We start from the raw sequence: 5,794 nt of genomic DNA, 5'->3' as shown, positions 1-5,794 counted from the left end.
CAAAAAGAAACATAAAAAGAAAACAGACTGTTGGTAGTGCCAGTCACATATACAAGGGGGCTTCAGAAAGTTTGTAGACACACAAAAAAAAGAAAGATGATGGAATTTTTCCATGGACTTTGTGAATCCCCCTTGTACAATCCCTTAAAACTTATTTTGAAAGTGGAATAGAATGGTTAGCTCCTCTACCTCCCATGGTCCCTCCTGTCCTACTATCTCCACAACCCCTCACCAGCCAACATAGTGACTGATGTTATAGGAAACTAAGTCATACCAACTCTATGTTCATCTGAACTCAATACCAGCTTTTCCCAAGATCCATTTCAAGAAAGTCTACAGGGATGTCTTGTAAAGTTATCCCACAATGACCTTCTCCCTTTGTTTCCCCTGAAAGATGGAATTGGCACAGTCCATTTTTACAGGGTCTCATGAAGGCCAGGCACACATCCTCCAGAGTCCTTCCCACCACACAGGAGTAGAATGCTCTGCTTTATATCTTATTTTGGTTGACCAGTCGCTCCTGATATACTCTGATGAAGTCATAGACTCCAGCTGCACAAGACATCCTCTGGATTCCCACTACATCCTCTTCAGCTGTGAAAGGTTGGTAGCTTCTATTGTCCCATCCATAAAACCAAAGACTATGCTACAGGACATAAGACCCCAGAATTCAGGAGAAAAGTAAAAAAAGGCAAACAATGACACAGTTAGTAAGATGATACACATGAGCTCAGTGTAGCTCTTACGAATGGCCTATTTGTTGAGGACCAAGCCAGCTCCAATTCCTCCCCAAACTACAGCAATTGTCATGCCTCCCCAAACTTCAGCAATTGCCATGATGGATATCATGAAGGCAACCAGTCCTGTTCAATGCCCAGACTGATGTGCAAAGGAATGATGTACAGAGAGGTGAGAAGAATCCCAGTGTAGCAAAGAGACAAAACAATGCCTAACAAACTTTGTCTTTCAAAATTGAGACGTTTAATAACAGGGCTTTCTTCTTGCTTGACTTGGAGCTAGTCTCCACCAGGTTCTGTTGCATGTCAGTCTTAGACTCCAATTCCATGTTCACATGACTAGGCACATTTTTAGGCAAGGTAGTGAGTTCTTCTCCTGAGTCGACAGAGTCTATTGAAGTGCACATTTTCTTATTTTCAAGCATATATTGCACATCTTTTCAATGTTCCTGGGTGGCTGTTTTTGGTGACCCAGAGGCTCGAATAATAATCGGTCTTAGCAGCAATCCACAGATGACGATGTTTAACTGTAGAAGGTCGACCAAGAGGAAGCTGTTCCTCCAGCCAATGCTCTCTCTCAGGACTGTGATTGCTGGTGGGAAAGCAAACACAAGGAAACATTGTCCTACAGAGCAAATTCAGTCACCATGGAGCGCCTTCGGTCAAAGTACTATGATAGAATCTTACAGCTGGCAGAAGGCTAAAGAACTATCCCAAACCAGAATGACCCCAACTGTGATGTACATGTGCTAAACAGCCTGTGAAAAGGAGGCAGTCACCATTCCTGTGGTTATAAGCAGCCCTCCATTGACCACTACCAGCCGATGTCCAAAACAGTTACTCTGGACTATGGTATGGTGAGATGTAAGTGTTAACACAAACAGACGTATTGATACCACCCATGAGCTCTTGCTATTAGATTCACCAAAACGGCCCATTAAGTCATTAAAAAAGACACTGAAGAATTTGATGATGCCAGAGGTAAAGACTTTAACAAAGGAAAAAGAAACAGCTACTGCCAAGCCCCAGCCTCCATTAGTCATTTGAGTATAAACATTAGCTCTCGAACAAAGCTTTGATTTATTTTGGGTCGTTCTTAATCAAATTAGCAGGGCAAAGAATAAACCCCAAAAGGCTCCCAATAAGGCAGAGGCTCAGCCTCCCCCTCCTTCTAAGCTTCTCCAGAACATGAAAACATATTTAACTCCTTAGGGCACAGCCCTGAGTCTATCCCAAGTTGATTCAGGCAGGAGAGTTAGGCATGCAGAGTTGCTGGTGACTCAGCCAGGCTGATCTCTAATTCTTACAACACTGCAAAGAGGATGTTTTTCCCCAAGTTTTGTGATGGGTAATGGAGACTTGGAGAGACTTACTGACGGGCCCAAAGTCACCCAGTCAGTAAATGACATAACTGGGATTAGATGGCAGGTATGTCAGATGTCAAAGTGCAGTATCTTTACCAAAGAATATGCAGAACACCTTAAAGTATCCCCATTCAAGATGTCCAGGATTGAAATATGAGTGACACACTGGACTGCTAACCACAAGATCAGAAGTTCAAGCCCACCAACAATTCTGAGGGAGAAAGATGAAGCTTTCTCCTCTTGTAAAGATTTATAGCCTCAGAAACCCTACATAGGATTGTTATAAATTGAACTGACTCTATGACACTTACAAAAACATCATCATCCATTTGGGTTAATTGCATGTCATCATGTGACCAATCCAAGGAATCTATTTTTCTCCTTTTGATTTTTATGTTGATAACTTCATTAAGTCATAGAGTTTCAGAGGAAAATAGAGCATCTAGTTAAGCCTCCTCATAGGGCAGATGAGAACCAGCATTTTGCCCAAGATAACACCACAATTTCACACTAAAGTCAGAATTGAAGCCTGTCTGTTTGAGTTTAAGGCCCAGTTACTTTCTCTGCACTGTGTTCTGGGTGCCCAGCTTGGAGGCCTGGTGTTTCAACATTCTTTTTATCTACAGCGCATTATCTGCTTAAAGTAGGAACCAGATGTAATTCATCTTTGTGTTTCTAATGCCCAGCATGCAGAATAACGTTCTCAATAGACATATGATTGTTGAATAGCAGAAGAAGCAACAAAAATAATAATCCCCATTATATAGATGAAGAAACTGAGGATCACATTGGTTAGAGTATCTGTCCAAGGTTGAATGGCTTGTGAGTGGCCGAACCAAGATTCAAACCTGGTCTTCCTACCTCTGGAGGCCATACTTATCTTGTGAGGAAGGGAAGTTTTATAAGACACCATCCCCACAGCAATCTGGACAACAGGGACAACATTCAACCTCAAACCAAGACCCTTATCTGCCTTCTCCTCAGGTTGGAAAGAATACTTGAAGTGAGGATGAGGCATGACCATGTGGAGATCCAAGGAGGACAAGATAGTGAGCTCAGCTAGGAGCCATGACAAGTGTGCAGGGTGAAGGAACACCCATCCCAACAGCTCCTCCTCACAAAGGGGCCTCAAGTTCAAATGGCCAAACTGGTCACACATGTTTGGAAGTTAGTGCACAGCCTTGCTGGAGGCCAGGATGAAGATTCATTCTGGGGGTTCTGCCAGGCCAGGAGATGTTGCCAGAGGGAAGTTAAGACAGAGGAGGACAGATGTGTCCAAAGCTTTGCCAGAGGCCATGCTGGCCTCAGTGAATCAATCCTCTAACCAGAGCCATAACTGTACTCCAGGCTCACAGTGTTCCAGCTCCCAGATTAGACCATGGAAAAATGGTTCCATGTGAGCTTTTCAGTTCGGTCACTTACTTACTCAACCCCCACCCCCACCTACAGCCCAGAATCACAGGGTAGTCATTTCACGTCGACACAAGGATGTTGTTCTTTATTTTCTTCTTTCTTGAACATATAAAAATAACTTTACCAGGCCCATGTATACATCTGCACTCTCAAGAAGCTGGGCTGAAACATGTGTAGCTGAAGCTGGGTGTCCCCTACGTGGCAAGTGGCTGTCTGCTTCAAATGCAGGGATGCTAACAGAAGGAAGGGTGAGCACAGATGCAACTCCTTCTAACCTCTTTTTAAACAGATTTTTTTCCATCCAATTTGTCATCTTTAATGTTGCAAAAATAGTCTCAACAATGGAATAAAACATACCAATGATTATGAAGATGGCGCAGGACCAGGTAGCATTTATTGTTGTACGTTAAGTCACCGTGAGTTAGAACTGACTCATTTGCCAACGAAAAACACCAATTCTGCTGAGGATAAGCCTAAGGCTCAGAGAACTGTGACTAGTTGAAAGTCATAATTCAGTCAACCAACATTCAACATGTCTACCAATGTGCATGGACTTTTGAAGAAACTCTTTTTTCCTGCTTTATGAAAGGATTCAGTAATGCATTTCCCACTTTCACACTCTCCCACCCTGGTGGGTTCCATGCAAAGTTTCCCAACATGCATATGGTAGAGCTGACTTGTTTGTCAATGAAAACCACCAATTCTGCAGAAGATGAACCTAAGACTCAGAGAACTTAATAGACTTTGGGGGGAAAATGAAATCTATACTCAAATAAGCTTGAACATTACTGATTAAATAGCAATTGCTTAGAAGTCACTGAGTAAACATGCAGGATTCTCTTTTTTTCTTTTTTGGGGAGTGGGGGCAAGTGGAGCTTTAACAAACAGAAATTTGTTATCTTACAGTTTGATGGTGGTGATATGTGCCGTGGAGTCAGTTCTGACTTTTAGCGACCCTGTACAGGGTTTCCGAGGCTGTTTAGAAGGCTAGAAATCCAAATGCAGAGTGCCGACTCTAGGGAAAGCCTTTCTCTCTTGTTGGCTCTGGGAAATGATCATTCTCTCATTTCAGCATCGTAGGCCGAGCATTCCTTGGAAATCTCTAAGTGTCTTAGCATCAATCTGCTCATGGATCTAGGAACTTCAAGGGCAGGGAACCCAGGTCCAAAGGATGAAGTTAACTCCTGCCTCTTTGTTCATGGTGGTAATAGGTCCTTCCTTCTCTGCTCACTTTATTCTTCTTTTATCTCTTTCAGATAAAAGTGCCACCACTTATATGTCAGTGCCACCACTTATCTGTCAGTTTGCTGTACTGTAGTATCTTGCATGTTGCTGTGATGCTGGAAGCTATGCCAATAGTATTTTAAATACCAGTATGGTCACCCCTGGTAGACAGGTTTCAATGGAGCTTCCAGACTAATACAGACTAGGAAGAAGAGGCAGACTACATCTGAATGTTTTTTCTTGTTATTGTTGTTAGGTGCCATCGAGTTGGTACTGACTCACAGTGACCCTATGCACAGCAGAATGAAACACTGCCCAATCCTGGGCCAACCACATTATCATTGCTACACTTGAGCCCATTGATGCTGCTACTATGCCAATCCATCATCTCATAGGGGGTCTTCCTCTTTTTCTCTGACCACCCACCTTACCAAACATGATATCTTTCTCCAGTGGCTCATTCCTTCTGACAATATGTCCAAAGTATGAGAGACGAAGTCTGGCCATCCTGGCCTCCAAGGAGCACTTTGGCTGCAGTAGCATAATGGTTACAAATTGGGCTGAGAACCTCAAAGTTAGCAGTTCGAAACTACCAGCTGTTCCACAGGAGAAAGATGAGGCTTTCTGCTCCCATAAAGATTTACAGCCTTGGAAAACCTGTACAGCATCACTATGAATCAGAACCGACTCCACAGCAAATAACCATCACTACTACTTCCAACACAGATCTGTTGGTTCTTTCAGCAGTCCATGGTACTTTCAATATTTTTCACCAACACCACAACTCAAATGTATCAATTCTTCTATGGTCTTCCTTATTCATTGTCCAACCTTCACATACATATGAAGTTACTGAAAATACAATAGTTTGCATCAGGCACACCTTAGTGCTCAAGCTGCCATCTTTGCTCTTCAACACTTTAATAAGGTCTTGTGAGGAAGATTTGCCTAATGCAATACGTCATTTGATTTTTTAACTGCTGCTTCCATGAGTATTGATGGTTGATACGAGAAAAAGGAAGTCTTTAACAACTTCAGTCTTTTCTCCATTGATAA

General features: G+C 42.7%; 1 pseudogene; it reads right to left on the bottom strand.

Moving 5' to 3' along the window:
* Window positions 1-268: 268 nt before the first annotated feature.
* LOC102839412 overlaps window positions 269-5,794 on the bottom strand; it is a 134,338-nt pseudogene continuing 128,812 nt past the window's right edge.

The sequence above is a fragment of the Chrysochloris asiatica genome, unplaced genomic scaffold, assembly GCF_000296735.1.
Source record: "Chrysochloris asiatica unplaced genomic scaffold, ChrAsi1.0 scaffold00026, whole genome shotgun sequence".
Classification (NCBI taxonomy): domain Eukaryota; kingdom Metazoa; phylum Chordata; class Mammalia; order Afrosoricida; family Chrysochloridae; genus Chrysochloris; species Chrysochloris asiatica.
Note: the sequence above shows the minus strand (reverse complement) of the source record. Positions and strands in the feature narration are given on the sequence as shown.